Genomic DNA, 24738 nt, shown 5'->3' on the forward strand with positions numbered 1-24738 from the left:
TAAATTTCCTCCTCTACTCCCTTTATGATCGCTCGCACTCAATACTCAAGTGCCCGTCTTGAACCGAGAGTCTCCGGAACTGGGTCCGTCCAGGCAGTGTTGCCGTACGCTCAACAGTCGGCCCCGGCTCCGGCGAGCGGTACTCAAAGGGGATTTTTCAACCGGGATCCCGTACCCTCTCTCTGTTGAGTGCGCACTTCTGAGCGTACCGGTCGCCGTTGGCGGGCAGCCTCCCGGAGCCGGCGCACCGTGCGTATCCCTTTTCGACAGGAGAATTTCGTGGCAAAGGGGACGGTAGGGATATGTTGGGAGAAAAATAATAATCACGCTTTCGGGGTCACCACTGAAGGCAAGGGTCCCCAACCAGCACGATCCTCCCCGCAATGAGAGACAATGATGGACTCTCCCAGGATGGGAATAAGGCCAAGACAAAGTGCGGGTTAGCGTAAATGGGAGTTTATCAATCAGAATATGGCATGCAAAGAACTCTGCAAACTCTGAGAGCGCTCTGTCTGACAAAAGCAAAGACAGGCGTATATATTTACAAAAAACGTCATCAGAACCTACATACTATAGGGGGCACAAGTTCATTGGGATTGGGCGGCAGCGACTAGCTATAGGTGCTGCTGCGATGTGGTTGGCCGCGGCTGGAGGACGTCACTGGTTAGCCTCGTGGGTTGGGCTGGGCCTGGCGGGTCAGCTGGGTTCATCCGGGCGGTGTCGTTGTGCCACTGTGGCCAGTGTCAGAGATGAATGTCTTTTCCTGACTTCTTTGCCCTAGGCCATGCACACCGCAGTCATTCAACCATTTGCAATATTATCTTCTTTAGTAAATCTTCCAATAGGTTATTCTACAGGTTAATGCAACACAGGAGGAATGCACCTAGAGTGGGGTTTGTTGGCGATTCATCAGTACATGGTTACCAGCGTTCTGTTGACCGGGTAGCATAGGTCGTGGGGTTGGGTCTCGGGGCATGGGACAGGCGGTACATGTCATCATGTCTTGTTAGAAGTCATTATGGATGTGTTGCTGTGATGTTGCCATAATATTGGATGTCCTAATTTTACAGGGGCCATTAACCTAAGGTTAGCCGGTGGGTCGTGGGGCTTAAGAAAAGGGCGCCTCTGGATTTGTATTTTCAGGCTGAGGTTTACTGCTGGGTTGTAAATAATACAGGTGGCGGGCCGTGGCCTTGGGTGCTGCAGAGGGAACTACAAATCTTTGAAGCGGCTCCAGCCGAGTTGGGGGAGGTGGAGCAGCGCGGCACAGGCCTCTGCGTTCTCGTTTGGCAGGCTTTGCTGGGAGGGAGGGGGAATGGCCTTGCACGTGCTCACAAAGGTATTTTCCTCGTATGTTGCCGATTTTAGGTCGAAGTAGCATAAACATTCAAATAATATACAATACTAATTGAGCCATTCTAAAGCTCACGTTTTAACATTGTTAATGCCTCTCATATAGCCAATCCGAGCACATTACTTGTACACTATGTTTTTAACAACTACAACATTTTGTTATATGCTTATACATTCGCAGTAAGTGAGGTAGTAGTGAGGTTGGTGGAGCGCATAGAAACAACTCGCCACTGTAACTGACGGCAGTGGGACATAGTGGGCTTGGACACACACACACACATGTAAGGTGCATTTTCATGCACCCTTTACACGAGCCCTCAATATGGTTGCATTTGTCTTTCTTTGCACTCTAGCAGCATTAGTTCGGTTATGGCGCGGGACCGTGGGGTGTAATCTTTTCAATGATACACATAACAAAAAGAAACCCTGGGACGTTTTTACTATTTGTGCATAACTGCAGTGATGTGGGTGCTTCATTCCTAATGTCATATGAGCACGCATTCTGCCATATTTATTCATTTTACAGGTTTTTTAGTCAGAGAGGTTATGGAGAGAACGCTTCCATTGCAGGTAGTTTTGTCATTAGTATTTGGGAACTTTGCTTTTATCCAAGGACCATTTTACAGTTCTTTTTCCACCCAGGCCCTGCTGGCCGGGTCATGCTGGGAGCAGCGATACACTACGGAAGGTGAAATGTTACAGTGTTGGTATCTTACACCAGCTCATGTCCGTCTTGTTCGTGGGAACGGGCTCTCAGCGGATCTGCCAGAGAGCTGTGGCCACAGGGATAATTGAAACTTTCCAAAGGTGGGGGCCGTGCTGCGGTGCGCAGGGCTCACACCATCTTCATTAGACAAAATGGTTTCCGAGGCCTAGCTAAGTTCAGCAGGTTTGGTCAATGTCTTCGGCAGGTGACCCACCAACCACCTGGGCCCTGGTGGTAGGGAGGGGACCCCTGACGAGCCATGGCCCTCACCGGGGGAGAGGATGCAGGGGAGGGGGGTCTTTTGGACCAATCCTCCCCTACAACAGCTACACTTGCACAACACCAAACACACATCTACACTCGCATAACACCACACAGCTACACTTGCACAACACCAAACACACATTAACACTTGCAGAATACCAAACACACAGCTACACTTGCACAACACCAAACACATATCTACACTTGGATAAAACCAAACACACAGCTACACTTGCACAACACCAAACACACATCTACACTCGCATAACACCAAACACACAACTACACTTGCACAACACCAAACAAATCATCTTCTCTTGCACCTTAACACTTCTTCACATCTACGGCAACCACATTGCCAATTCCGCACAAACCAACCAGACATCTTCAACCTGCGCCATCCAACACACATCACCACTGGCATGTCAACTGCAGCGCCACTGGCATACCAACTGCGTTGCCACTCGCATGCATACCATGGTCACACTCATATACAATCCAAATGATAAAGGTATCCCCTTCTTTCTAGGAACTCTGACACTGAGATATTTGCAGCACACGCGCACTCATCTTCATCATTGGATACTTGTTCTTACATGTCATGGCATCTTCCAATAGTTTACACCTGTGTGGTGATTGGGCAATCAGAACAGTAATAACGAGTCTCCTGGTTCCTTTCACGGTACAGATTCAACCTCCCCATAATGTAACATCCTTCTTTGCTGTAGGGAGAAGATAGTCAAAAAAGTGACACTTCTCCAACCAGACAACTTTCTTCATCGTGCCAAGGACTGTTGCTAATATGTCTGCAATAATGAGATCCCTGATAAGTGAGATTTCAAGATCCAGGAAATGCATCCTGTTACCTGAAGTGTTTTGACAACAAGCCTGGGTGACCGTGTTCAGCCACCTTGTGGACTAGGCAACATCAGGGGTTTCCCCAAACTATGACCGGGAGTTCAGGCAGCATGCTTTAGATGGTTCGGGCAAACATAGTAGAAGTAAGACATGCATGGTTTGATATTGGGATCCGTATGTGTGGGCGGAGACTGGAGGTTACAGAGCAGTCGAGGGAATAGGCTTTAATTGAGTGGGAGGTCGAAAATGTATAGATTACATTTGAGGGAGATGTACAGAGTAAAAGTAGGATTTAGTTGAGGGGAGAGGTAGAGAGTCAAAATAGGATAGGGATTTTTTTGTGGCTACTTACTTTTAGGGGAAAAGAGAATCCAATTGCCCCTCCCCTTCTATGACATAAAAGCATGTGACATTTCTTGTCAGATTGGGAAGAACATCACAGAATTATTTGGAGGCAGAGAAAATACTCTCAGATGGAGATTATCAACTGGGCCGTATTTCCTCATGTAATACGGTCATGGAGAATTATCATGACTGCATGCAGTGATTCTTGTGGACACTTCGAAATGCCATGTTACTGCATGTAGGATTACCCCATGTGCATTGCATCTGTTAATGCTATTTTGTGGAATTACAGACCTCCATATAAAAGCAGTCAGAATTGAAGAGTTTCGGAAAGGAGCCATATCATTTGGCTGAATGGTAAATTATGCGGTGTTTGCAAATGCTGTATGTTTTAACATTATGGCCAAACTCGTCATGATGCCCTTGAAATTCTTTAGAGGCACAAGTACATTATATACACTGAAGTGAATCAGTGCACCATTTTGTTCATGACAAGAGAAAATATTTGTTGTTTGAGAAGAAAAAGTCTTCAAACTCTTTGGAGGCAGGAGGAGATTATATTAAGTGGTTATTGTCACAGCATGACGGAATCAATGGACTACTCGAAACAAATGAAAGCTGGGGTTTTGCATCATTCTTGATTGGTTTTGTGACAAAGTCCCCTGCGTGTTTATGTGGACTTCTATTAATGGTTCCACGGGTGGTATGCGGAGGAGCCTGTGGCCACTCACAGCTAGCACCCCCCATAGGTCACATATGACACTAGGCCTTTAAGCCACCATCAAGAAACACCATGGCCCAGGAAAGGTTAATAACCCACCTCTTTCCAGCAGACCTGTGGCCCTAGCAGCCTTCCTTTTCTATGATGGACCACTTCAGTGACACTGTGCCTTTAAGGAATGGGGATTCAGAGTGGTGCTTGAACAACATAGAGAATCCGGTGCAACAAATCGCTGCCCACGGCCGGACCCCGGACCGACATTGGGGAATCTCTGTGGAGTTCTCTGTGGCCACATATCTCCCTCCGTTTACTGAGTATGTACCAGGAAAGTGGAAGAATGTAGTACCTCATGCGTATCAACACTTTCAAGTATCTGGCTCTCTGAAACAGCTTAACCAAGCTCCTGTGGCTCATTCCAGACTCTGGCAATGACGTGTATAAAAATGGCAGGCCAGCCATTTAAAGACTTACTGGTAATTCCCAGTCACTTATTGAGCTGAGGGGATCTCATTGGCCAAAGCCAATCCCACTGCGTCACCAATTTGCCGTTTCAGGTACGGATCCTGAGAGAGTTTACAGATCACGGGAGGGGTGGTGTGGTTTTTTAGAGACAGTTGTGTGGACAACAAGAAGGGGAAGAGGAAGAGTCAGGAAAATATAAGGCGCTGATGGGTGAACACCTGAAGGAGGTTGGTGAACAGCTGTAAGTGCTGTCGGAAGACAATAAGTAGGAGGTGAGCAACATGAGGGGGTGTCAAGAAAAGAAAGCGGGGATGGTCATCAACATCAGACGGAGGTGGTCAAAAACAAAAAGGAGGAGGATGGAGAAGAACAGGAGGAGCAGTTGGGCACAAGGCAGGAGGTGAGGGAAAGAACCTAATTTGAACAAGTTGGACCCACGGTGCAAGCAGGAATAAGCATATGGCCAAACATTGAGGAGGGAAAGGCACAGAACAGCGAGGAGCTGTGGAGGGAAATTATCAGGGCCCTGGGAAAGGGAGGAGATGAGGCCCTACTCAAGCAGCCTGGGAAAATGTTCGACGAGCTGCTCACTTGTTCTATCTGAGCCTTGCCAAGCAGATCACCATGTGCCAGTAATTTCGGTAGAAATACGGGACTGGCCCAAAGGCATGAATAAACAAAAAGAAGAATGTAGCAGGAAACCTCTAAGCCACTAACCTGCACTATACCCCAAGCATTCACATTTTCACCTCTTCATTTTAACATCTACACAACACACCTATTAGACCTCATAAACCACTCTGGCATCACCTGCTACAACTATGCAGATGACACACAAATAATAACTTCAGAACATTCCGTCAACAAATTCTCCATACATAAAAACATGCCTTGCACAAGTGGACGCACGGATGACAGCAAAAAGACTAAAACTCAACCTGCTAAAACAGAACTGAGGCCCTGTAGTCCAGCTCCTTCTAACTCGGCCTCAATTTATTGTTTTTTTTTGTTTTGCTGGTTTTTTATTTTTAAATCCTTTAACAAATTTTCCACACATTTATTAGCATTTCCATCATCCTACTCACAATCTAAAAAAAATGACCCATAATTTTTCATATATCTGTCAAGATACAAGCAGTATGAGATTTCGCACTGTCTCCAGTTTTGTCATGTTGGTATTCATTTCATACAACTGTGCCATTTAAAAACATCAGACTTAATTACAAAATTATTTAATTTAAAATATTCTGTTCAGGAATCTAACCACTCCAAACACAAGCGACTGATTTCCCCCCGTTTGCAGCATGATCCACCACTCCTCTTGGGTCAGAGTATTTACCTGGATTACAAATTTGCCCATATACAACGTTCTATGGTTAGACAATTAAGTGTTTCAAGGATTCCACCACATCACTTTGAGCACAGTATCTACAAGATAGTTTGGATTTATCAATTTTTCTTCAGATTCCGAGGACTTTCTTGGTTTCAAATAGATTCAGGCGCATTCGGATGAATTACTCCCTAAACATTTTACATGGCACCTTAACCAGGTTTTTCGGCAGAGATCTTACACTTCTAGTTTCTCTGTTATAATCTCCCATCAATTCACATGAGAAGTCAGTTCCTGGGTGGCAATCCAGTCAGCTTCGTACACTTTACGCTTGACTCTTTCTGGATTTGTGACTAAGTCTTCCGTTGTTACATTTAAGTGTGCCAGACATTCGATACATTTCTTTTTCCAAAATTCAAGGGTGCCACTCCGGCCCTCTGCATGGAATAGTTCCCAAGATTTTTAAAGGCGGGACAGAATCAGAAATTAAACATTTTTGAAACAGGGTTAAAGATTTACAGAGGCTTACTGCATACATAGAGTAAAGTCCCAAATCTAATCTCATCAACGCGTTGGGGAGACCCTTTGGCAGTCTCACAACCTTCTTCTAAAATATTCCCTCCAGATCATCAAAAGACTGCCATGGGAGATTGAGTCATGCTTCAGCACCATATATCAGGATCGGTATGACCTTCATATTATAGAAGGTCACGATCGGGATCATCGAGAATCTCCCATATCTGTTATGGAGTATATGGCCTTGCGCGGCCACATTTTTAGCTTTAATTCTAAAATTCGTAGCCGATGGTGCTTCCACCATGCTCTGATTTATACATACTCCCAAATGTATGATATTCTCGATTCTTTCCAGATGTTCTTTCCCTTGGGGTCATCTTCGACTCCACACTCTCCTTCTCTCCTCACATATCTGACGTCTCTAAGAAGTCACACTACCAGCTGCACCTCCTCAGAGGTATTCTTCCTTTCCTCTCCTTCCCCCAGAAGCTCACTGTCTCCAGAGCCCTGGTTCTCTCTAAGCTGGACTACTGTAACAGCCTCTATCTAAATCTTCCTGTCTCTACTCTCCGCTCTCTGCAACTCATCCAGAACAGGACTGCGAGACTTGTCCTTGGCCTCAAGGCCAGGGACTGTATCTCTCCAGGTCTGAAATCTCTGCACTGGCTCCCTGTGGCTGCAAGGATTAAGTTCAAAACCCTCTGCATAGTCCACAAGGCCTTCTGGGGCTCGGGGCCAAAATACCTTCAACTCTCTCGTCCTAAATATCTTCCTTCTCGAGCTCTTCGCTCATCCGCCTCCAACTCCCTCAGGGTCAGCCGCTTCTCCAAGCAACGAGTTGGGGGTAGATCTCTCTCCGCGGCAGGGGCCTCCCTCTGGAACAGCCTTCCTGCCTCCCTGAAACTTGAGGAGAACCATCTCCGGTTCCGGAAGCACCTCAAAACCTTCCTCTTTGCTTCTGCTTTCTCTCCTCCTCTGCCTTGCTAAATTCCTGTCTGAAACGGCACAGAATCTACAACTGGGCCACTCTCACCGATCTTAGTCCCTGGCCCAGCCACTCTCCCCCTGCACTGCCTCCCTTGGCAACCACTGCACTGCGGGACTGTCTCCGTATCTCTACAGCCCCCCCCAGCACTTGTCTGCACTTACCCTGCACTTGCCACCAGCTGACCCTCATTATTTATCCTGTTATTCAACTGCCCCTGTACTTCACTTTCCCCTCTCCCTTTCCCCTTGCACTTTCCCTTCCCCCTCTACCCATGCACTTGCGCGATCTGAATGACACCTGGCCTAGTAGGATCGTTGTCTGTCTTCCCTTTGTCCCCCCTCCCTGCCTCGTCGCGCCTTGAAACACTTGTGTATAGGTGCGTTACAAATGTCTTATCACATAATATCATATGTGCCATTTAAATTTCTGCATTCCTCTTTGTGCATTTATTATCATTACTTTTGATTTTTTAATATTGATGCGCAGATCGTTAATCCTGATGTAGGACTCAAGGGATGTAAGTCATCTCTGGAGTCCTATGGGTGTTTTGTCTATCAGGATCAAATCATCAGAGTTCAGTACCCAGGGTATTGGTACTCCATTGATTTTTGGGGGAAAGGCCCTGACTTGTGTTTGGTGTGCAGCCAAATCTGAGATATGTCAATTGAACAAAATGGGTGGCAGTGGGCATCCCTGCCTAAAGCCTTGATGGGTCTTGATTTCCCTAGTCAGCCCCCCCATCATATTCATATGGATTTGCATAGAGGTTCCGGAGTACAACTCCCTAATTGCTTGTACTAACTGGTTGGGACACCCAAACGCCTCTAATTTTCCCCTCAATCTCTCCCTGTTGATCCTATCGAACACCTGTTGAAGATGTACCAAGGCCACGTAGATTTTGGTTTTTCCCTTATTTGCCTGCATTTTCAGGATATTTATCAGGAAGAGGTTAACAGATTTTCCTACGCCCTTTATGAACCCTGTTTGCTGAGGATCCAGGATTTCTACCTTGTTTGCCCAGCTCGTCAAATGGCCCAGAATTAGGGAGGCAAAGCGGGTCATTCCGAGGTTGGCGCTAAGGGAAAAACGATTCCAGTAAAGGTTTACCGGCATCGCTTACCACTACGGGCTATTCTGACCAACCAGACGACTATTAACGGCATCGTAAAGTACAATGCCGTAATTAGCGGTCTGGGCACGCGCACGCGACACACCATGCCGGCATTAGTGGCATGCCGTAAACCGGAGAAGATCACAAGTGAGGCGGACATGCAAATAACGGCCTCATGAAGGTGGAAAAAGTGCATACCGGCATGGTGTAAATACCGGCATCGCCGACCAGGCGTAAAGAACCCTGAGCAGTGTTTCCATGTGCCACACGTGCACACAATCAGCACAGGTGGAGGCAATGGAGTCAGGGCCAGTACAAAAGGAGCAGACCCACACACCACACCTCCTCCCACACCAAGATGATACCAATAGTGGTAGCATTACTGGAGCTGGAGGCCCTGCTTGCAATGCCTCAACAACAACAGCCGCCACCACAGAGAAGACGCAGGAGGAGAAGGAGGGTGAGACAGGCCCAGCATGCCCCACCAGGGCAGCCACCGTTACCACCCCGGCAGCCCACAATCCCTCGCATCAGAGCCAGTCCATTCAATCTAACCCTTGAGCAGATCCACACCCTGTACCGGCTTGACCGGGCCACCATCACCACCATTGGACTTGATAAACAACAACATAGTGAGCCTCATAGAAATACGCACCGCCATCCCCCCTCTACTGAAGGTAGTGTCTGTGCTCCACTTCCTTGCGACAGGCACCTACCAGCACACAGTGGGGCACATGCATGGCATATCACAACCCTTATTTTCCCGGATACTGAACCAAGTGCTGGATGCCCTCCTCAAGCACACAAGGGACTACATATCCCTACCACGGACTTCCCAGCAGATATTCCATACAAAAGTTGCCTTCCATGCACTGGCAGGCGTGCCAAATTGTGTGGGAGCCCTCGACTGCACCCACGTGGAGTTGGTGGTCCCGCATGTCATGGAGGTGGTGAATCGCAACCACAAGCAATACCACTCCATCAATGTGCAGATGGTATGCAACGCCTGCAACATCATCACACATTGCTGTGCCCGATATCCCGGATCAACTCATGACTCTTTGGTCCTGCGGAACTCCACGCTACCACGCTTCATGGAGCAACATGCTGGACGACGTGCCTGCTGCTTGGTGAGTTGCCTGACTGGATCATGGCAGTGCATCGGGGTTGTGAGGTGGGTGGCTGCATACTCCACCTGGGTGGGAATGGGGGTGATGCATACTTCACCTGGGTGGGAATGGGGGGGGTGCATACTCCACATGGGTGGGGATGCATACTCCACCTGGGTGGGAATGTTGATGTCAGTGCACGATGTGCACATCACCGAACACTGTGCCCCAAAGCATCTGAAACAGTACATGACACCCAAATCCCATAGTGATGAAGTAAGGCCGACACCTATCACTACATGACTAACAGGTAACCAGCCCGCATCCCACAACACATGCACCACTCATCAGCGGCCCTCACCCACCGTAAGGCCATCCTGCACTATGCAGTGCATATGCACTATGTTGCTGTCTCCAGCATAGCACCACTCAGGACAATCATCCCTGGGAGTGCATTAAACTGAGCCAACTAGGGATACCACAGTGTGTCACTGGTTCGGCACACCCATAGGAGTGCTGCATGTCACCATGGAATTGATCAGTGCAGAATGCCCAATATTGTACTGACTACAGCCAACGCTCCCTACTAGTAAATCTCACCAAAATCAACACATCACTAATTGTATTACAACACTGCTAGATGCATCTACGATGCACGTGCAACAAGATGTCAGTGCACACCATGATTCATCTTGACGATGCAACCCACACCACTGGTCCAGAGCACAGGACACATAGCGAGACCTGATATGGGGTCAATGCATCCAGGGACATGAGCATGTGGGCACCAATTACCTGCAGCCATGTGAGACTAGTACAGTTGTGCAACATGAATGTGTGAACATTGACCTTCATTCCCCTCTCACGCAGGTGATGGTGGCTATCCCTTGAAGCCCTGGCTCATGACCCCTGTCCGAAACACACAGGACAGGCATGAGGAGGACTACAATCGTTGCCATACCCGTACAAGTGTGGTAATTGAGCAGACCTTTGGCCTGTTGAAGGCACGATTTCGCTGCCTCAGCCGGTCGGGTGGGGCACTCCTCTACAGACATGAGAAGGTGGCCAAGATCACCACGGCATGTGTAATGCTGCACAATATGTGCATCCACCGGAACGTGCCCCTGCCCCCTGACATGGAACACCTACCACCTGATAAAGAAGAAAGGGATGATGAAGATGCGGCAGGACCTCATCACGGTGGCGAAGCACAGGAGGGACGTGCTGTGCACCAGTCAGTGATAGCACAATATTTCTGACTTACATGTCAGCAGAGGTTGACATAATACTAGGACATAGGGCCCTGGGTGTGGGGGTACATGTACACTATGCACTGTGCAGGATTAAATGACACATGCGCAATGATGATTGTCCACTCTATTTATTTTTTACACAACCGGTGTATTGAAAGTAATGATATGAACGTGAATAACAAACCCTCCACCACCCTCACTGCCCTCCCGCTCCCCCCACAACTCCCCCACACACCCTCACCCCCCCTCCACCAACAACTCCCCCACACAAGTCCCATAGGGTTCACAGAGCCAACATGAGGCTGCCAGTACAGTTACTCAGCGCTCCCGGAGCCAGAGGGAGGCATGTCCCGTCTGCGCAGCATACGGACTGACCGGCGGAGCGGGCTGGTCTGTGTAGAGTTGCTTGTGGACGGTGTGGCCTCATGTTGAGGCTGTTGGGCGGGGTGGGCTGCCTCCAATGCATCGGCTATGCGGCCGAGCACCTCACAGAGGCGGTTAGTGTTATCAGTGATGGACTGGCCCAGTACCCTCAAATCCGCGCGCACCACTCCTCCCTGGCATGCCGATTGTCCAGCACAAATTCTGTAACTAGGACAGAGAGCTGGTCAGCCCGCTGTGCTCCTGCGGCTGCACCAGTGGCCCTGCTGGGGATCTGGCTGGCATGGCTAGCCTGCTCATCCTCGCCGGGACTGTTTACGGGACTGAAATGTCCCTGGGTCTGTTCTTGGCCAGACTGCCCTGGTGTGTTGGCATCTACAGTGTCACTCATGGGTACCTGGGGGATGCCAATTGTGGTGGGGTGTGTACAACATCCACTGAGTCGTCCTCAATGGTGCCCCAGATGTCATTGGGTCTGTCTTTGACTGTGAGGGGGGCCGTGGCTGCCACCTCCCCAGCCACACTGGACTCCTCCGAACGTGGCGTTGGACAGTTGTCTGCAGGCAGTGCAGTGAGGGGTGGGGTGGGGGTGGTGTGCCCTCCACCGACCTTGTGGTTGCTGGTGGTATATGTCCCTGTGTTGGCTTCCTTGCTGGGACCCGGCGCCCCCTGGCTTGGCCCCTGGATGCTGAGGGACGGTTGCTGTCCTGTGCAGGGGTGTTGTCCTCCTCACTATCATGCTCACTGCCTGTGGGGGTGAAAGAGAGGGACGTCATGAGTGATGTTTGGATAGGCATCATAAATACATTGGTACGATTGCACATCCACACAATTGTGGGTAATAGGCATTTGGGTTGGGAACGGCACGTCATTCCATACATGGGTGGTAAATGCAGCCATATGTCGGTGTCACTCATGTTGGCCAGGTACTGTGCTGTCTGACATGCACACTATTTAGATCATGGACGCTGTGTGCCTCATGGAATTTGCTACTTTGTGTGGTATGTGTCGTGTACATTACGGCCTTGCACAAGGCACCGGCTTGTGTCTCACTTGCTTCGGCATATTTTACAGGGAGTGTGTGTGTGGCCGACCATGGCGTCACTCTTTGGACAGACATTTGCCATTGACTTTCATCACTTTTGAATTAGTGACTTTTGCTTTGGACACTCATCTCCATCAGCTGATGACGTGCTGCCACACTCCATCTCTCCGTCCCCTTCTATGGATTCTGGCACAATCATGCCCGCACATGTTTCCTTCCACGGTGTGAGCTTAATTGGAGAACTTGGTCCCCCTACGGTCTCCAAGGCCTGGGCACGGTTTGCAGAAAGAATGTTCCGCACCCTCAACCGCAGGTCATCCCACCTTTTGCGGCAATCCTTGACCGTGCGGGGGGTGTTGCCCACTGCGCTGACCTTCTGGCATAATAGTGCCCAGATTTCCTTTTTTTCGCAACACGGCCTCCCTCCTCATGTTGCTGCAGAACACAGCCCCAGCATGCTCGTGTAGGGTGTCTACGAGCATCTGGAGTTCATCTGGGCTGAAGCGTTCCTTTCAGAGGCGGACAGATCCCTTCTTGGGTGCTTTTGGCATTCCCGGATGGTTTGATTAACTTTCCAGATGATCACCAGTGTCCCAGGGGTCCTGTGTGGTGAGGATGGCAATGGATTATGTTTTTAAAGATGGCCGCCGTGCTCCTTCCAGTTCCTGTGCGATGACGGTATTTCCGGTTCCGCTATTTAACGGTGACTGTAAATAGCGGTGACCGCTAATTATGGTCACCGCTAATACTTCTTTGGACTATGGCGGTACTGTTATCTACGGTGGGCTTCATGCCGGTAAGGGCTTTTGGGGGGCCCTTTTGCGGCATGGCGCTAGCTATCTTACCGGCATGGCACAAAGCTTGTGCCGGCAAAGTCGTAATAGCCCACTTTTAGCTGGCTTCTGCCAGCTCAGATACGCTATTTGCGCCATGCCGGTAAGGGACAGAACTTACCTCCAAACTCAGAATGAGGGCCAAAGAGTTTCCCCAAAATGTCAAGAAGGCCGATAGGTCGATAATTCTTTGGGATCGATATATCGCCCTTCTTAATAATGAGCACAATAACAGCTTTTTTCCACAATAGCAGAACCTTCTTTGCTCTCATTATTTGTTGAAACAATCCATGGGCAAAATCTGCCCATTGTTCAGGGTTCTGTCTAAGGATGCTATTCATTAGGCCATGCGGGCCTCGTGCTTAGAGGTACTCAGCTTCAGGATGAGACCCAAACTATCACTTTTCTCAAATTTCCAGGACCATGGCTGGCCATCCTCACCAGCTCTTTCCCTTTCACAGTGCAGTGTGGGAGCAAACAGTTTAGAAAAGTGATCCACCCAACTTTCTTCGGACACTACTGATAATTGTACTGCTACTTCCGGTGACCATAGGGAAATGATTCATTCCCAAGTTAGTCGAGAGTTTTTTTTGCTTAGAGTTTTCAGCATAAATTCGGCCTCGAACTGTGATCTCCTTTGTGTAAACTCCAATTTTGATACTGTTGAGATTGTTGCTTTAGTTTTAACTCTCTCAACGGACCCTGAAGTGTCTTTAACTCTCTTACATCATGTCTATATTGTTTCCTAGCTTCCACTAGATATTTGTTGTAGCTATGTTCATGAGCATAATCTTGCTTTTTTACAACCTTCTTGTTTTACTACAAATGATGCTAGAAAAGGGACATAATCCAGGTTTTCCTCTTCCCCACCTGTCCTCTACGTCACTGCCTAGTAAGGTCTAAGACTTCTTGCATGTCCATGACAACTCGATTTCTGCCCTGTAAGATTGACAATTTAACATTTACGCTTTGACTCACTATTAGAGACATTTTCTTTAGTCATATCGAAAATAAACAGTTATCACTGGAGGGCATTTTGGTAATAGTAAGTGAAATCACCTCCCGCTATACATTAGGAGAAACAAAAAAATAATAAAGGATATTCTCGCAGCTATTGCCATGCCATGTGGAGTTGGCAGGGATGTCACCTCTTGCCTGACCATTCAATGGGTGTAACTCCTTGGCTTCCAGCTCAACAAGCCATCTCCTTGCTCTTTCATTCTTTAGTACACTCTGTGTTTTTAGCTAGACTAAAGTCAGATGTTAAATGTTCTCAGACACCTCATGTTCAAATATGGTATATACATTGTTCCATTCGCACCGGATAGTGACAATCAGACTGGTGTTGCTCCACACAAAAGCATGTTCCTTGATTTTTGCTGGATTCATGTACACGTTCAATAACTGCAAGATCTTATTTTTCCCGTCACCCATCTCTCCTAGTTCCAAAATCAACATTTGTATCCAGGGGTTAGGTTTATGATGTTCCAATAGTCGAATACCTTCACCCATCTTGATAAATGTTAACAGCCCAGCATGGGGTCTACCTTTAGCTCCCATTTCTGCTGGGTTTAGTATACGTGTGAATCTGTCAAATAAAGAAGGTTCTCGCAACCAACATTCCTGAAAGCATATGATGTCATAGGGCCTCATTACACGGTAGGCGGTAATGGTTTTCCGGTACCGGTATTTTACCGGTACCGGTAAATCCTTACCGCCTTACTACGAAGTCCCTTTGCGGGTTGGGGAATTTAACGCCTGCTTTTTGCAGGCGTTAAAAACCAACCCGCAAAGGGACCAGTGGAGCTAATTACGGTACCGTAATTAGCGCCTTCCCCATTCCCATAGAGCCCTATGGGGCAAAAATGGGAATGGGGAAGGGCAATGGTGGAAGGGGGAATTACCGCCCCGCCAACCTTGGAATGGGGCGGTAATTCCCCTTTCCACCAAGGCGGTGCCGGTATTTTACTGGCATGAACCATGGCGCTAATAGCGCCATGGTTCACCGCCTTCCGTGTAATGAGGCCCATAGGCTTTTAAATCAAATTCTTTGCTTACAAAGAGATGCCGAAAGCTCCTTGTGTTCCAGGATCCCAACCACATATCCTCTGGGACCTTCGTGTCCGCACGCTATTCCTGGTTCTCTTTGATGAGGGCTCCCGGGAGCCAGGCCCAATCTACCCTTTGCTCCCTCTCTGGTGGGACATCCTGTCGATTGTTCACTACTCTTTGCTCTTGCCTTAGAGTTGAGAATGTGATTGCCAGGTGCTTCTGGCCCTCTTCCCAGGCTCTATGGTTAGGTATTCCCAAACCTTTCATTTTATTGGTCTTGTGTAGGGAAGGTTTTGGCAGCTTTATGTCAGCCACCTTTTTTAGGTTTCTCCTCTTTTTATCGCAGAGTTTTATTCCTGCGGCAGAACAAATTTTGACTTCCATAAGGTAATATCTACTTCTTTTAGGTCAAATCCCAATGGCCTAAGGGCTTCAACCACCTCGCACAGCATCTTTTTGATTGAGCTGGATCTAAGGTGCAATATCACGCAGTCTAGTCTTGATTCTTTCACAAATTCTACCACTAAGATGTCATCCGAGGTCAATGTTCTAAGTGTAGGGATATGATTTAGTAATGTCATAACGTTTCTTCTGTTTAGGACCGGCTCATCCTTTGTTCTTAAGATAGATTCCAGCGATAGCGTAATTCCTCGTTGGTGATCCTTTTCAATGATGTTCGATGCTCAGGCTCCTCTTCAAATGTTCTAGAGGGTTTCTTTAGCTTTATTTGATTTTCTTCTCTGTGATTTCTGTCCAGTATTTTCCTTTTTTCGTTCATAGTAAGAAAGTAATTCCTTCTCGTATTCATTGTTGGGTTCTCTTGCATATCTTGAGGTTCTATTCTCTCAACGCAATCTAATTCAATACATGCAGTGTCACTAGCTTCTACAAACGATTCACCACTTTCGACGATGGTTCCTATCGTATATACTGAGTAATTCAGGATCGATTCCTCTGATATTTCAATAGACCTTTTATTGTGCTTTCTTGTTAATTGATCTTCCTCTGCTCCCGCATATATTTCAGTTACTTTTTCCCCACATATGGCGCTAGTCTTTTTAGCATCATTTCTTTGAGGTGAGTGCAGTTAGCAACAGAGGTGGGGTTTTCAAATTTTGAATACATTTCTTGGCTGCATGTGATCTTGGTGGTTTCGGGTCTGGCTTATTTTTGGATTTCTTGGAGCTATGGTATTTGTCCTGGTCCGACAATTTTAGACCTTTGCCAAATATTGTGTAGTTTCCCTTTAAATTGGTGTTCTTATCTACTTTCCTAGGTTGAGGTTCAGGCATATCTGGTTGAAGGGTCCGATGGGCATCCAAGTGGTATTTATCTAATGCCTCATTTATCGGTACCCCCTTCCAGTTGTGAATTTGTAGACAGACCCACCTTTTTCTGTAGGGTAGTTTCACCAGGATTCTCCTCCGTCCTTCCCAATATGATTTCCTGACAGACTTCAGTCACTTCAGTGTTTTGGTGGACCTTCCCTGGTGGCTCCGGTTTTCGTTTCTCCGGTCCTACTTCGGAGACCCACGGCTGCAGGTTTTTTGATTGCCTAGAAACGCACATTACCGGCAGCCATTTTGGGGATTCCAATATTGATTCCATGAGTGTCGATTTGTCCTACAGTTCCTCCCTCGCCAGATCACATAGGTGTTTTTGCCATTGCAATGACTTCTTCTGCTTCTATATCAAATCTTGCTTGAACGGCCATGCTGAAGCACTCTAGGCAGATAATTTTTGAATGCATCATGGCCAACAGAGTGGCTTGGTCCTTATAGTTCTCATTTAATGTCTCGTACAATTTCATGAACAGGGCCAGGGAGATAGACAAAGCCGACATTATCGTTCCCTGTAGGTTTGCCACCAGGTGTTTGTTTCCCAGTATCTGGGTTGGGGTCACTTTTGGTGAAAAGATTGATTCATTCAAGGATGAATCTGATGAGCAAAGGGAGGGAGATATTAAAGTCCTTTGTGGCCCCTCTCCTTTAGTAGGCGAGTTTTGAAAGTTACATCTGGTAGAGTTCAGAGGGATTCTCTCCTTATATGCTGGCTAATTTCTCTTCTGTCTTCTATTTCCATTGGGTCCTGTAAACTGCCAGCTATTGGTTTAGACATTTTAGGGGCTATTATGATTCAGATTTTCTTGGATAGCTGATATGTTTTTTGACAATTGTAATGCTAGGGTTGAAGTAGATAGTTCTTTCCTCTCAACCCCTTTACATGCTTCTAATACTAGATTCCTTAACTCCTCCACAGATTTGCCTCTCAGCGTTTGGGATAGCTTGGTTACTCTGTTGTCTTTTAGGATTTTCATTTCTACCCCTTCAATTGCCTCTTGAATTTGCAATTGGGGGTATATTTGCTTCTTAGAAGGAGGCTTATTTCAATCATTTCTTCTTATGTCACTGATCAAAGGATCGCCAATTGCCATTTTGAGATCAATGAGGTCATCCCTCTCGTTGGTTTCCTGCGTGGGTCCTTGGGGCGGGCTAAAAACATCTTCTTCTGTTAGTAGCATTTCTCGGTCAGGGAAGTCCAATTGACCTTTGGTAATTTCATTTTGCAGATCAAATTATCCCCATGAATTCTGGGTAGTTTGGATACTGCTACTACTTTCCTTAGCTCATTATCCACCTGGCCTAGGTTCTGGTCATGATCCTGTTCTGATTCTGACATCCATCTTGTAGAGGGCAGACCTTGTAGTTTTAGTTGACTTTGTGTGCGTGAAGGGTTTCGGACAAAATGTCAAAATAAAAATTACTGACCCCACCAAAAAACCTAAAATACACACCACGAAAAGTTCTAACTACCAAAAGTTAAAACTTTTTTTGTTTTGTGTTATGTGTTTAGGTGTTTTGGTGGGGTTGATATGGGGCTTGCAGGGGTGTCCCCCGCAACACACACCGCTCACTACAGTGAGCAGGGGTTGCAGGGGACACACCCTCCCAGCCCCCTGCCCAAAAAAAAAAACTGTATAGTGAGCGGGGTGTTGCGGGGGACCCCCTCGCAGCTCACCTGAGCAAAAAACAAAAAAAAGCTGGGGGCTGCGTGGGTGTCCCCCACAACATCCTGCTCACTATACTGAGCGTGGTGTTGTGGGGGACACCCCTGCAGCTCTCCCGAGCAAAAAACAAAAAAAAGCTGGGGGCTGCATGGGTGTCCCCCGCATCATTCTGCTCACTATAGTGAGCGTGGTGTTGCGGGGGACACTCCTGCAGCTCACCCGGGCAGAAAAAAGAAGCTGTGGGCTGCGGGTTTGTCCCCCGCAACATCCCGCTCACTTGCGTAGCAGAAACACCAGGGTCCATAAAGGCAATCAATCATCCAGGTCTCTTGTAATAGAAATTCATCTGACAACAGGATATATGCTTGCCCCTTCGGATTAGTCATGAAGGAATTAAACCCTCTCGTATTCCAAGAGATGACCTGGATGTGTTTAATTTTCTTTCGTTAATGCCATCCCATTGCATTTTCTTTCACCTGGTAACTTGTTTTATATGTCTTGCATTGATTTATAGCTGCAAGGATTTTTTTGGGTTAAAATATCCAGATTTTGCAAGGCTTGATTCTCTTGTAGATCTTCGATTTCACCCCTCATAGGCTGTTTATATTTTTCTTAGCAGTCGGTCTTTCTTTCGATAGAGAAGACCATATCCATTAGCTCTACCGCATGAGCCATTATTAATTCAACAATAATGGGCGATAGTAAATGAACTAACGCCCAATTTTCATCACATGCTGACGTAGGTAGCTCCACCAAGGCAATGTCCTTGGAAGTTATGTCGATGCAACAGTGGAGTATAGTTATAATATTGTTCTGATTTAGATAAGGACTTCTTGCCTTGCTTGCAGTTCCCAGATTTTTCAGCCAGTCAAATAATTTTATTACGACGTTGAGCCATCAAAGTTTTACAACAGATAAGATAACATAAACATTTAATTAAAAAATAAATTAACCTAGAAAAACCAAAATACCCTGAAAACCCAAATGTAAGTAGTACTTAAATGAATTCATAACAGCAGCTTCTCCATTAGGGCCAGATTAAACCATTGAGACATTAGTACACCATATGCCATGTGCATCAAGGCCAAATGATGTCTCTTAACAGCCTTTAACCCAGTGGGGTAGCATTTGCTCTTGAGAGTAGGCACTCAGTTCGATTACACTATTTGCTGATGGGTGGCATCTCCAGTTAAAACTCAGAATACACTTTGCTGAGACTGATTCCCCAAAGTCAATTCTAATGGAGTCATAAGCATTTCCCCCCTGCAGGCCTATTCTGGTACAGCTAACAATTTTCTCCTGAGTCACAAATAAACATCCCCTCACTGCTCGAGGCCAGTGTAGACATTTGTTTAACAGGGCATCCCTGGGTTCACAGCAATTTGGGGCCAATTTTGCAACCCTATGTAGATATATTGATCCGACTGCCTTTGATGGGATTAACCTGCTACTTTTAATGATAAGAGAAAATAAGACACAACCAAGCCTACTTGGGTTCCTATTGAGTGGGTTGTTGGCCCCGGATAAACTGACTTCTTTGGGGCTGAGTCGGGAATCTGTACTGATGGAAAAAAGGCAGAATGTTTTGCTAACCCGGCTGGTGACACATCCACTTAGACCTTTTTCCAGCTGTAATCCATTAGCCTTTGGGGGAGATGTTGGATTAATACTTGTTTCAGTCCCTTTAGAAGATCCCCTCTCACCCTCAATGCTAATACTGTTGTTAAGTCTGACTCCAGAGAGTGACGCTCTGACTTCCGCCATCTTATCTAGTACCATTTTTCTCTCTTCTTGGCTGTACTTTAGCTCCCCCTTATTCACTGCTTGCCCAACTATTTCAAACAAGGATAAAAGCAGTTTAAAAAAATGTTTCCAACAGTTCAGCTAACCCAGTTTTACATTGCCACCCTTTCGGCTCCCTGCCGCCCTCGTCAGGCTTTACTTCTTGCTCATGGGGGAGTACTAAACTAGGTGCTCTCCTATCCAGCAGGGCGCCACTAACTGCCCACTCAGCCACAGTTCCCTGGAAGCCCGTAGGGCGTGGGGTTTGCTGTATAGATGAAGGGAGAACATCAAGACTGTCAATCAGATGTGGCGCTGACCCCCTCCCTTGTTTGGTACAGTAGTCCCAACAGCAGTCCCAACAGCTCCAGTAATACCCAGGAGACCGTGGGAAGGGTGAGACTGGGAAAGGGGAACAGCAACAGGGGATGCAGAAATCTTCATTGTGACAGTAGGAGTGGGGAACCCGAAAACATGACCTGATACATCCCTTGGGGACGTATGCAATTGGACTGCATTGGTAATTTGGGTTAAAGCATCAAGGGGCTGATTCATGGAATTATATGCAGAAATCGTGCAAGGGCTGCGCGCCGAGAAGGACACTGTGCAAGCCAGCGTGCAGAAAGAAAAATGTGCGCAATGCGTATTCATCGAATTGTTCGTGCAAAGGAACCGTATTCGCAAGTCACAGCTGGAACGCCCCAGACGCGCCCCCACGCAAAGCAGGAAACTGCCAGATCAGCTACCTTTGCGCGGTCCCCCAGGCGTGAATACACGCACCTTTCAAACAGCGTGTGGGGTCCCACGGAAGCAGGCTTGTGACTCGGGGAGCATGTGCGGGGTCCACAGTAACTGTATCCGGCACCCCAACATGCGTATGAAAAATCGTAACTCGGCAATAACTCGGGAAATGTGCGTGCAAACCAATGTAAAACGTTCCTGTACCCAGCTATACAGTTTACGCGCACCCCTATGTTACATCGGAACCCCGATTGAGTACACACACACCGAAATACGACATGCAATCACCCATGCACACTGAAAATCCTACGCGCACATGTACTTACGCCAGCCTTCGGATGACGGATGCTATGTAGGACTTGCGTGGGCATTTCCCAGCCAAGACGCTGCGTGATTGATTCCATGAATACGTCTCTTGCCGCACAACTGTGAGCGTGCCAGGGACTGCCTGCATGTCGTCCCTCAGAACGCCCACTTCTTCACAAGTTAGTCCCCATAACTTGTTTTTTTAAAACATTATATTGTTTTATTGGTTTCGTGCAACCTTAGATTGAGAGCAAAAAGAAACCTTTAAGAATTTTGTTTTTCCAAATAACATACTAACAATATCATCAATTTTCATCCTCACTAAAAACATCACATTTTCCAAGAGTAAATCAATACAAAAAGAGGGGGGAGAAAGAAGAGGAATTCTGCATGTATTAAAAGAACAAAACACAATGAAATGAATTCCTGTCCACCTTCAAGACAGATCCTAACCACCTATGGATGTCATCCCAGAATACGCACTTCACTTTTTCTCCACTCAAACATTTTCACTTTTTTCCTTATTCCCTAAAATTCAAACAACACATTTCAATACTGCCAATGTCAAGCCGACCCCTTCCCCCAGTTTGGCCAAATCCCACCATTCTTCAGCTGTTAACGACGTCATTTTGTCCAGGTAATCCCCCAGATACGAGGTTCTAAACTCCTTAAGCATCCGGCATCCAGTCACCAAATGAAAGTATGTTTCCACCTGATCTTTTTTCTCACAGTACCTACAGAATTCATTATCTCTTTAGAAGTAGTTCTTTTGTGCCCATAATATTTAAGCGACATCTCAGGAGAAGATCTATATAAGAGGGCAGTGGACATTTTGGGAGCTACTTTGGTAAGTCATTTAATCCCTTCTTCTCTTTGCACCAGTTATATCGGTGTATCTCCACTTCTGGCCTCACTGGTTTGAATCCAGTCGGCCGTCTCCAAGATTCCCTTCACTTTGAGGGTGTTACCATCAATGGGCCTCATTACACGGAAGGCGGAGGACCAAGGTCCATGCCGGTAAAATACCGGCATCGCCTTGGTGGAAAGGGGAATTACCGCCCTATTCCAAGGTTGGCGGGGCGGTAATTCCCCCTTCCACCACTGCCCTTCCCCATCCCCATTTTTGCCCCATAGGGCATAATGGGAATGGGGAAGTTGCTAATTACGGCACCGCAATTTTGCGGTGCCGTAATTAGCACCAAGGTCCCTTAGCGGGTTGGTTTTTAACGACTGCAAAAAGCAGGCGTTAAAGCACCAACCCGCTAAGGGACCTCGTAGTAAGGCGGTAATGGTTAACGGTCACCGTTACCATTGACGGTGACCGTTAACCATTACCGCCTTCCGTGTAATGAGGCCCAATGTCTCAATCTCGATTTTATGATGTTGCAAGACCTTCAGTATTTTATACCCCATTCTTTCTTGATTTTTTCGTCATGCTGTTCCTGGGCTCTTAACATAGCAAATGGGAAGACTCCATCAGTTGCCATGCATTTTCGATATAGAGATATGGACTTCCATAATACTACAGATGTCATGGATGGTAACCGCAATTCATATCGAATGAGGTCCACCGACAATGAGTTTGGTAGTCTCAACACTCTGCGCCAAAAGAGCCCTTCCATTAGTGGCCAAACCCTCCATGTGAGATTTAATAAAAATTCCGCCCCATATGTCAACACTTGAACCACCTTATTTCTATAGAAGGTGATGACCGGAATGAGGGAAAAGTTTCCATATTTCTTATGAATGGCTATTCCTTGATTTGTTAATTTTTTCAATGTATCCCTCAAATAGGTAAGGTGGCCACTTTCATTCATATTTTTATTAATCACTACTCCCAGGTAGACAAGTGATTCCACTATTTCAAGGGGGCGGGCTTCCACTTTCCACTTTCCACACAAAAGGCTCCTTTCTTTTCTTACCAGTCGATGACATTATCAAAGCCTGTGATTTCTCTACGTTCATTTCTAAGCCATTTGCTCCCACATATTCATTAGATGTGGAAATCCGTCGCTGGAGACCTATGGCAGTTAAATCAAGGAACACTATGTCATCGACATATAGTAGCCAAGGGAGCTCACAGTTATTCAACGTGGGAGGAAAGGCTCGAATACTCCTCTGTGACTTCCCCATATCCAAGATATATAGGCTGAACAGTAGTGGGGCCAAAGTGCAGCCCTGTCTAAAGCCCACAGAAAGTGTACATCTTTCTAGACATTGTTCCATCTGATCCTAACCTGATCTGTATAGATGTCCCCATGTAGGGAGCCTGGATAGCCCCTAAGACATCTTTTGGCGAATTCCATCTCTTTTACTTGGCCCATAAATGGTTCCTATTTACACCATCAAAGGCCTGGTGGAGATCTATAAAGGCCATTAAGATGGAGAATGTATTCCCAATCGCCTTATGCTTTAATGCATTAAGAATGAACAAATTTAGCGATGTCCCAACACCTTTTATGAAACCTGCCTACCTTGGGTCAAGTATGTCACTCCTTGGCGCCCAAGCATTCAGGTCACGTAGAACCACAGATGCAAAGAGATTCCCCAACGAGTCAAGAAGGGTGGTAGGGTGATAGTTCTTTAGATTGCCCCTATCGCCCTTCATGAATATCAGGACCACTGTAGCCTCTCTCCACGATTCAGGGTCCTTTTTGTTGTACATTATTTGTTCAAACAGGACTACCATAAACTCTGCCCAGCTTTCAATATTCACTTTCGGGGTGAAGTTAGAGAGGCCAGCCGGGCCAGCTGCTGTAGATGAACTGAGTTTAGATAACATTGCCTTTGCCTTGATTACATCGAAATTCAAAGGCCCAGCCCTTATCCCCTATCATCTTCGTAACTGGACTCCTCCCATCTCCTCTAACGAAGAGTGCTGTATGATGGCTCACCCTTCGCTCCACAGTAACATAGCCCATCACATGGGATTTCCTAAAATTCTCGCCATTGTTGATCAATTCCCACATGTGTCGGGTGTTTTTCCCGCAGACAGCTTTAAGCATCTTTTCCACATCATTCTGCAGTCTTAATGCTTTAGATGCCTTTACCCAGTTTTTAAATGCTTGCCTGCGTTTCCTTATACAATCTTGCATCCCCATACCTTTTGTTCACCTTATCCTCTTTACCTCCGCTCTACAGGCCTTTTGCCTCCTCACTAATTCTGGATAATATGCATGTATAGGGGTTATGATGATTTTCCCTCCTCCTTCACAGGCTTGCTTGAAATCCCTCAAAATTCCTTCATATTCCACCATTTTGCTATCACCAACTATACCATGGCAATATCGACTCGGGATGTTACCAATTTCACTCTGTGGTATCCTTAATCTGTTTTGCCCCCAACTTAACTCTACCGGGGGAATTATTTTACGCTCTTGCAGGGGGGAAAGCTACTTGGAGGGTAATTGCTAACAAATTATGGTCACTATGTGGTGCCACTATTACCTCAAACCTCTTTATCGTTTCCCCAACATTAGCAGAAACAAAACAGTGGCCAAACAGGCCTTATGAGCTCCACTTCCCCAAATATCTGCTCCTGGTCGGTCTCCATCAGTCTGACCATTCAACATCCA

Source organism: Ambystoma mexicanum, chromosome 1p (genome assembly GCF_040938575.1).
Source record: "Ambystoma mexicanum isolate Mex_15411 chromosome 1p, UKY_AmexF1_1, whole genome shotgun sequence".
Taxonomy (NCBI): domain Eukaryota; kingdom Metazoa; phylum Chordata; class Amphibia; order Caudata; family Ambystomatidae; genus Ambystoma; species Ambystoma mexicanum.